We start from the raw sequence: 10,228 nt of genomic DNA, 5'->3' as shown, positions 1-10,228 counted from the left end.
GCTAGCTCTTGCTTCTTGTTTTGTTGTTGACGTTAGGCACATCAAAACCTTGATTTAATCTAGGATTTTAATCAACTTATTTTTACATAAAATTCGGTTGATGTGTAATAAAAGTTTTTATTTTCTTCCGTTTGGATGTGGCCAATTTACTCGATCGTTAGTAATAAAATTTCATGTTATTAATGCATTGATTGGATTAACAAGAAAAGGGGTAAGGCCAAGGAAATTAGTAAACGGTGGAAGCAAACAGACGTTGAACCCGTAACCCGAGTGTTTGGTAAAATTGTTTCAGTTAATCTGTTTAGTTTTGGTTGCGTTATTAGATTTAAATTTTAGGAAAATTGTTAAAATTTCAGTTTCATTTTGATAGTTTACTCAAGCTTCTCTCACTTTGTTTACTGTTTTCAAAATCGTAAAAGACCAAAGAGATTTTCAAACCCTATTTTTCAGCAACAGGATTTCACTAAACTTTTATAAATACTTTGATACTCAGTGGTCCCTGTGGAATACGATCCTGGACTCATCCTTGATACAACTTGACACTTCTGCACTTGGAAGCACAACTCAGAACGAGTCAAGTTTTTGGCGCCGTTGCCGGGGAACTAATTGGTGTCATCAAAGTGTTTCTCAGATTTCAGAGAGGTGTTTTAAAGCTGTGAACGTCTTCACAACGTGGGTGATATCTACTTCCTCTCCTTTGACCTGTTTGCTTTTATTGCGTTTATACCGAGTTGTATGACTAGTTGGGCTAGAGATAACACATTTAGACTAGTCAGGACAAACTCATCCATCTCATCATCGAGTGAACCGGTTTCACTTGAATCACTTGAATCACCATCTGATACACGTAGCATTATGGCTGAGAATGAACCTCATGATATGGAGAATCCTAATAGGACACTCAGAGAATATTTGCAACTTGTTAGGACCAGCACCCCCTCCTGCATCATTCTACCTTTGAAAGCAAATGCTTTTAATTTTAAACCTGGGATGATTCCATTGTTACCTTATTTTCGTGGCATTGAATCTAAAAACCCATACTTGCATATTAAAGAGTTTGAAGAAGTTTGTTCCACATTCATGGATAGAACATGCATTGAGGAGGTAATAAGATTGAAATTGTTCCCATTTTCTTTAAAAGACAAAGCAAAAACTTGGTTGAATTCCTTAAGACCAAGATCCATTGGGACTTGGCAAGAAATGCAAACGGAGTTTTTAAAGAAATTTTTTCCTATGCAAAGAACCAACGCTTTGAAAAGACAAATCATGAATTTTTTTCAAAAGGATGTGGAGACATTTTATCAGTGTTGGGAACGTTTCAAAGATCTCTTAAATGCATGTCCTCACCATGGGTATGAAAATTGGAGGGTCATCAGTTTTTACTATGAGGGATTGCAACCAAAGATGAGGCAATTTGTAGAAACAATGTGCAATGGTGAGTTTTTCAATAAAGGGCCTGAAGAAGCTTTTGATTATTTTGATTACTTGGCTGAAAATGCCCAATCTTGGGATGTCTCTGATGTGTATGATAGATCTGAAAAGCAAAAATGCATTGGTGGGGGTGGTAAGTATCAATTGAAAGAAGTTGATGATTTGAATGCTAGACTTGCATTGATGTCTAAAAGGTTAGAGTCCATTGAACTTAAGAAGGTAAATGAAATGCACGTTTTACCATCATCTTCTGAAAAATGTAGCATATGTGAGGATCCAGGGCATGTGACTGATGCATGTCCAACTATTCCTGCTTTTAAGGAAGTTTTGCTTGATCAATCTAACCCAGTGCATATGGTTTCTAAGAATTCTTCTGGACCTTATTCTAATACATATAATGCAGGTTGGAGAAATCATCCAAATCTCAGTTGGAAAAATGACCAAGTGGGGCCATCTACGCAGGGACCAAGTCAGTATAATCCTTATGCAGCCGCTAGCCAAGGCTTGGGGCCACCTCATTTTCCAAATCAGCCACCCCAAATGCAAAGAAGAGGAGTGGAATACTCCATACAACAGCTAACTGTTAGCTTGCAACAGTTTATGCAGAGTCAGAGCACGATCAATAACCAAAACTCCCAAGCCATCAATGACATCAGAGGGACTCTCACTAAAGTAACCACCACTTTGAGTAACCAGGAGAAAGGAAAGTTTCCAGCTCAACCCCAGCCCAATCCACAAGGGCATAGTCAATCATCTCAGCATTCAGGTGAAGGGAGTAATGTGAAATCAGTGAAAGCTATTATAACTTTGAGGAATGGTAAGGTTTTGGGTGACCCTGCCCATAGTGTAGGAAGTTCAGGTAAAAATGCTAATCCTCCTCTTGATAGTGGTGAGTCGAGTACTTTAAATTCACATAATGATGCATGTTCCATACCTGCACCGTTTCCACAACGTTTGGTTTCTTTGCACAAGGATAAACAGCATGTTGAAATCTTGGAAATTTTTAAGCAAGTTAGGATTAACATTCCACTTCTAGATGCTATAAAACAAATTCCTGCTTATGCTAAATTTCTAAAGGATTTATGCACGGTAAAACGCAAACTGATTGTGCGGAAAAAGGCCTTCCTCACTGAGCAAGTTAGTGCTATTATTCAAAATCACACACCACCTAAGTACAAGGATCCTGGGTCACCTACTATTTCATGTGTCATCGAAAACTCTAAGATAGGGCAGGCCTTGCTAGACTTAGGTGCAGGGGTTAATTTGCTACCTTATAGTGTGTATGAACAATTGGGGCTAGGGGAATTGAAAACCACATCCATTATCTTGCAGCTTGCTGATAGATCCATAAAAATTCCTAAGGGTATCATTGAGGACGTCTTGGTCCAAGTGGATAAATTTTACTACCCTATGTATTTTGTGGTCTTGGATATGAAAGTGTCATCCCGCGCAAATTCTTCACCACCTGTGATTTTGGGAAGACCATTTTTAGCAACTTCTAATGCCATAATCAATTGTAGGAGTGGTGTTTTAAAATTGAGTTTTGGAAATATGACTTTAGAACTGAATATCTTCAATTTGTGCAGGCAACCTCAAGAACATTAAGAAATCCAAGAAGTCAATTCATTGGAATCTTTAATTGTAGACACTCCTTGGTTAAACTGTGATTGTGATGAGCAGTGGGAGGAATTAGAAGATTCCCTTGATTTAACTGAGTCCACTGATCATTTTTCTTCGCTTTGTGTTGCAGGTGACTCAACTGAGATGCAATGGAAGCTTAAATTTGAACCATTACCGGCAATACAAACCCTAGCACAACCATCCGATGGGAAGGCACCAGTGTTAGAATTGAAGCCACTACCGCCAGAACAAAAATATGCCTACCTTGGACCAGAGAACTCATTCCCAGTGGTGATTTCTGCATCGTTGACTCTTGACCAAGAAAGTAAGTTGTTGAGAATTTTGACACAACACAAATAAGCCATTGGTTGGTCCATTGCCGACATTAAAGGTATAAGTCCTCTCATTTGTACACATAGGATATATTTGGAAGAGGATTCGAAACCCTCTAGAGAAATGCAAAGGAGACTAAACCCCACAATGAAAAAAGTGGTAAAAAAGGAAGTTTTGAAATTGTTAGACATAGGCATCATATATCCAATTGCTGACAGTAAATGGGTTAGTCCAATACAAGTTGTCCCAAAAAAATCTGGTATAACCGTTGTATAAAATGATAAGAGAGAATTGGTGCCTACTAGAGAGACCACAGGTTGGAGGATGTGTGTAGATTATTGGAAATTGAATGCTGCCTCTAGGAAGGATCATTTTCCTTTGCCTTTAATTGACTAGGTTTTAGAAATAGTGGCAGGGCATGAATATTACTATTTTTTAAATGGATTCTCCGATTATTATCAAATAGAAATAGCTCCAGAGGACCAAGAGAAGACTACCTTCACTTGTCCCTTTGGAACTTTTTCCTTTAGGAGAATGCCATTTGGACTATGCAATGCCCCGGCTACTTTTCAAAGATGCATGTTAAGTATTTTTAGCAACTTGATTGAGGACAGTGTAGAGGTATTCATGGATGACTTTTCAATTTTTGGAAAAACATTTGATGCATGTTTGTCTAATTTGCAGGTTGTTTTGAAAATATGTGAAGAAAAGCAATTGTTGTTAAATTGGGAAAAATGTCACTTTATGGTCCAACAAGGAATAGTTTTGGGGCACATTGTATCCTCTCAAGGCATAGAGGTGGATAAATCTAAAATAGACTTGATTTCAAATTTGCCTGCACCTAAAAATGTGAAAGATGTTAGATCATTTTTAGGGCATGCCGGTTTTTATAAAAGATTCATAAAGAATTTTAGCTTTATTTCTAAACCTCTTTGCAAACTTTTGAAGCATGATGTTAAATTTGAATGGACCCAAGAGTGTCAAAATGGTTTCGATGAATTGAAAACATGTCTCACCACTGCACCTATCATTCGATCTCCTGACTGGTCACTTCCTTTTGAATAATGTGCGATGCAAGTGACTTCGCTGTGGGGGCTATTCTTGGACAACGAAAAGATAAACTGCCATATGTTATATACTATGCTAGTAAAACTTTAAATGCTGCACAAAAGAACTATTCCACCACAGAAAAAGAACTACTAGCTATAGTATTTGCATTGGATAAGTTTAGATCTTATCTGCTTGGTTCTCCTATCATAATATTCACTGACCATGCAGCTCTGAAATTTCTACTGTCAAAAAAAGACACTAAGCCAAGACTGGTAAGGTGGATACTTCTACTTTAGGAATTTGATCTCACAATAAAAGATAAAAAAGGAGTGGAGAACGTGGTGGCAGATCGCCTTTCTCGGCTTCAACCAGAAGTTTCTGAGAAGTTTTCTTTAATTTCTGATAAATTTCCTGATGAACAATTATTTGCCGTTGAATATTTACCATGGTATGCTGATATTGTAAATTTCTTGGTTACAGGGAAAACTCCACCTCGTTGGAATGCTCAAGACATAAGAAGGTTGAAGGCTGAAGCTAAGAATTTCTTTTACGATGATCCTTATCTCTTTAAATATTGTTCAGATCAGATCATTAGAAAGTGTGTGCCTAACAATGAAATTTCTAGTGTTTTAAATTTTTGCCACACAAAAGCTTGTGGTGGGCATTTTTCCGCCCACAAAACAGTGGCTAAAGTTCTTCAAAGTGGGTTTTATTGGCCAAGTATGTTTAAGGATGCTTTGAGTTTCTGTAAAGCTTGTGAACCTTGTCAAAAATTAGGGGCAATCACTAGGAGAAACATGATGCCTTTGCAACCTATACTAGTGATTGAAATTTTTGATTGTTGGGGTATAGATTTCATGGGACCATTTCCTTCTTCTTTTGGCTATTTATACCTTTTGCCTACCGTTGATTATGTTTCCAAGTGGGTTGAGGCAGTCCCTTGCAGAACTAATGACCATCAAGTGGTTATAAAATTTTTGAAAGAAAATATTTTTGCAAGGTTTGGCATGCCTAAAGCCATAATCAGTGATCAAGGCACGCACTTTTGCAACAAACATGTTTCAGCCTTATTGAAGAAGTATGGTATCCATCACAAAATCTCTACTGCCTACCATCCTCAAACCAATGGGCAAGCTAAATTAGCAAATAGGGAAATTAAACACATCCTTGAGAAAACTGTTAACCCAAATAAGAAGGATTGGTCTTTGAGATTGTCTGATAGCTTGTGGGCCTATAGAACAGCTTTTAAAACCATTTTAGGTATGTCTCCATATAGATTAGTGTATGGTAAGGCTTGCCATTTGCCTGTAGAGTTGGAACATAAGGGGTATTGGGCAATTAGACAATGCAATTTTAACATTGATGATGCTGGTTGCATGAGAAAATTGCAGTTATCAAGGAAAGAATGAAGAACTTTCATGATAAACACATTCAGTGTAAGACTTTTGAGCCCGACCAACAAGTGCTATTGTACAACTCTCACCTACACTTGTTTCCTAGTAAGTTAAGGTCTCGGTGGAGTGGACCTTTTGTGGTGAAGACTGTTTTTCCTCATGGTGCTATAGAGATTCTGAATCCTCAAAATGGTAATGTTTTTAAGGTTAATGGTCAATGGCTCAAGCCTTTTATTTCTAACTTTGCACCTGAGGAATCTACTCTACATTTGCTTGATCCCACTTAGTATAGTTCATTTTATTTTCTTTTCTTTTCCCTTTTTGTGTTTTTTTTTTCTCATTTATATTTTTATTTTTCTCATTGTTTTCCTTTGTTCTGTAGTTGTTATTTCTTATTCTCTAGCATTATATTCTTTTCAAAGTGGTTCAGGTACTTCTTCTTTTTCTCATTTATATTTTTAGAGTTGTTTTGCTTTACGTTTAAATACTCTCTCTGGTAAATTCTTTCAATTCTCCTGCATCATTGGGGACAATGCTACATTCTATTTTGGGGGTGGAAGAGAATTTACCTTGTGGTTTGCGTGCTTTAAACATATGTGGTTTGCCTTGGGAAAATAATGTTATATCAAGTAAAACAAAAAAAAAAAATTCAAAAATCAAAAAGAAATAGAGGAAGAAAGAGGAGCATTGAAGATTTACACTGCATTATCCCATTTTTAACATTGACTCGTACCTTTCACATACCTGCATATAACCTAAGAACTTCACACTTGAGTCATTTATGCGTAGTTTCTCTTTATATGATTTTATGACTCCATGAATAATTGAGTGGTAGTACATTCGTGTTAATTTGGCTATTTAATTTCCTGTATCTACATGCATCTCACGTGGCTAAATAAACACATTTACGTGATTCATTGCACTTAGGGTTCCTTGTGAGCACTGAGAGAACACCCGTGGAGACTACGACACCTTGTGAGATATTCTTGAGCTATTATCATCCTTTTGAGCGTTAATATCAAATCAGAGTTCATGGAACTCAATTCTCTTTTTCTGGATGATTCCTTTGTACACTAGTCTATGTTTTGATTTGCTAGCCTAGAGGTGACTTCTAGTGGGGACATAGAAACCTAGGTCTTGTAGCCTACTCAAGATGTGAAGGCTGAGCCACCCCTAGAGACAGACTTAGTTCATGGACCACTATTCGAACTCAATTCCCGTTGATGGTATGAAGATAACAAACGAAGTGTAATGATTGTCTTAATTGTTCAAGAAAAGGTAGAAAAATAAAGAATGAGTAGAAGAAATGATAAGAAATAAAAATGCGCGTGAAATGAAATGCTAATGTCTGCTCCACAGAAATATCACAAAAAGTCAAGGATACAACACATGTTCTCTACATACGAAGATTCTTCAACCAGTTAATGCCTCAGATGTGTTCACGACAAGTTTGTGAATAAGTTGATCTAGGGTGGTCTTGGTTGGATGTGGCGAGTAATTGAGAAGATGTTAGGGTGAAGGACCCGACACCTCATAGAGAGGCTAGATCCTTTCCAGACTAGTCGACTCCATATACTTAGCGTTGTTCCTTTTAATATGTGGGATGTTTGTTCGCAACACTCCTCCTCACATATAATGAGTGAACCCATTTCTTTCTTTTTGAGTGTTTTTGAGGGTATACCAGTTAGGCCGAGTCAAAGCAACCATTTTGTAGGTGTCCATTGGCATCCTAGGTGTACTGAGTCACACACATCACACACACCTCGAGAGTTTACCTATTTATACTCGAACTTATATGACTGCATTAACTCTAAATGTGCCACTGGTTAATTTCATGTGAGTATACTGCACTTAAACGACATATAAATGATGAAACTTGCATGAGTGACGTGCTTTGGAGTCGTGTGCATTCAATATGAACAAACTTGTGTGAAATTCAGTTATGTTCTTGTATGTGAGTGGTATAATTATGTCACATGTGCATTGATTTCATGATTACTGCAGTATGTAGTTGTAGATACCACCCTGAGATTCATTCACGTCATTTTCTAGAGACTAACAAAACGTTAGTTGGGGGGTGTGATTACACGTCAAAACTGCATAATTGGGCACTTTAATCCGGGCTTTACGGTTTATATTTTTAATTAAATGTCCAAAATTGTCCAATATTTTAATAAAGTGCCAAAATTATCATTCTTGAGTTTTATTGTGCAATTTATGAACTTTTGGTAATATTTTATCGCAGGAAAATTTTCGGGAATCAAAATCGACACCTGTTCGTATTTCATGCATAACTTTTTTGTCCAAGCTTCGATCGAGACGATTCAAATTTCTGGAGAACGAGGAAAGGATTATCTACAATTTTTTTGTTTTGAGTTTTACAAGAAACGGGCTCCAAGGGGGTCAAATTTGGCTGAGAACGCAGAGAGCAAAGATGAAGAAAAAAAAAAGAAAAACAAAATAATAAAACCATGTTTTGATGTGACCCGGCCATGCATGGCTGGGTCGGGTTAGCTCCAGCTGGTTGTAGGGCTTTTTTCCCCCTATCCTATTTATTCTTTATTTTTTTTTCCCCTGTTCGTGTGTGCCCCCCCCGGCACCACTCTTCTCCTTCCCTATACTCTGTCCCTCTCTTCTTCAAGCCTTTCTCTGTTCTCTCTCTCATTTTCTTTCCCCCTCTTCCCTATCTCTCTCTCTCAACTCTCTAAATCTCCCTGTTCTCTTCTTCCTTCAACTTCTCTGCCTCGAATCACTACTCCAGCCTTGCTGCAACTCTGACAAGTTCTCACGGCCACCCCGGGCAGCCCCCTTTACCAGCTTCAACTTCCACAAGTTCCAGCATCAGCCGAGCACTCTGCTACAGCTCAACCATCCTTGGCTTCCTTGTTCCACCACAGTAAGCTGCTGCCCTTTCCAGCAGATCCTCACGGCTCCCTGCCAGTTTTTGACAACCACCATCACCAGCTCCGACCTCCATCTCCACCACTCCTGCTCAACCTGCTGCAAGACCCGTGAAGCACCCTCGGCTCTTCTCCAGCCGGCAGCAGATCCACACGAACCAGCCAGCAGACCCGTGTGCTTCTCCCCTGCAGCTTCTTTCTCTCTCTCTCTCTCTCTCTCTCTCTCTCTCTCATCTTTTCTATTTCTTTTATTATTACTAATTAATCAGTTGAATGTTGTTAACTTTTTATTTGATTTTATTGTTATTTTTAGATTTTGAATATTATTTGGGGTGTTTCATTATTATTGAAGTTTAATTGTTTTTTTTTTATTCTCTTTCGGTTAAATTTTTTTTTCTGTAGATTAGTTTAATGTTCCAAGTTATTTAATTAATTTAGTTAGGGTCAGTTTCGTCAAAGTTCATATTTTTCAGTTTTGTTAAAGTTCGTATTTTTATTTTTCGGTATCATCCAAAGTTTAGATTTTTAATGTGTTTACATTTTTGTTCGAGTTCTTGGTTTGAATTATTGATCCATATTAAAGGTTTTATTTTTAGTGTGTGTGTGTGTGTGTTTGATTGAGTTTCCATGCATGTTTTAATTCCTTATTTGTAGTTGCCATCTTTAATAATGTGTGTTTAGGTATTTCCTTAAGTAGACTAGGATTTCCATACTTGTTTTTTTTCTATCACAAGCATAAGTGGCTAAGTTCGATAACTCGGGTTGTGGGTCGATGTCGTTTGCGTTCCATGGTTTATTAGTTATCCTATGATATCATTGTTAAACTTTTATTTGGTTAAAACCGAAAATTGAAGGAATCGTTGATAAATCGCTAGCTCTTGCTTCTTGTTTTGTTGTTGACATTAGGCGCATCAAAACCTTGATTTAATCTAGGATTTTAATCAACTTATTTTTACATAAAATTCGGTTGATGCGTAATAAAAGTTTTTATTTTCTTCCGTTTGAATGTGGCCAATTTACTCGATCGTTAGTAATAAAATTTCATCTTATTAATGCCTTGATTGGATTAACAAGAAAAGGAGTAAGGCCTAGGAAATTAGTAAACGGTGGAAGCAAACAGACGTTGAACCCGTAACCCGAGTGTTTGGTAAAATTCTTTTATTTAATCTGTTTAGTTTTGGTTGCGTTATTAGACTTACATTTTCGAAAAATTGATAAAATTTTAGTTTCATTTTGATAGTTTACTCAAGCTTCTCTCACTTTGTTTACTATTTTCAAAATCGTAAAAGACCAAAAAGATTTTCAAACCCTATTTTTCAGCAGCAGGATTTCACTAAAGTTTTATAAATACTTTGATACTCAGTGGTCCCTGTGGAATACGATGCTGGACTCATCCTTGATACAACTTGACACTTCTGCACTTGGAAGCACAACTCAGAACGAGTCAAGTGCTAAGGTTTAGGGTTTAGAGCCTAGGGTTTGGGGTTTAGGGTTTAGGTT

The 10,228-nt window shown here is 37.3% G+C and overlaps 1 non-coding gene across 1 annotated transcript; it reads right to left on the bottom strand.

The window, feature by feature from the left end:
• Positions 1-1,247: 1,247 nt before the first annotated feature.
• On the bottom strand, positions 1,248-1,355 carry LOC131147156 (small nucleolar RNA R71). The gene has a single exon (XR_009134636.1). It is a non-coding gene; the product is annotated as a small nucleolar RNA R71 (small nucleolar RNA).
• Between the last annotated feature and the right edge of the window lie 8,873 nt (positions 1,356-10,228).

This window comes from Malania oleifera, unplaced genomic scaffold (genome assembly GCF_029873635.1).
Source record: "Malania oleifera isolate guangnan ecotype guangnan unplaced genomic scaffold, ASM2987363v1 ctg316, whole genome shotgun sequence".
Taxonomy (NCBI): Eukaryota; Viridiplantae; Streptophyta; class Magnoliopsida; order Santalales; family Ximeniaceae; genus Malania; species Malania oleifera.
This window is presented reverse-complemented; position numbering and strand designations above follow the sequence as displayed.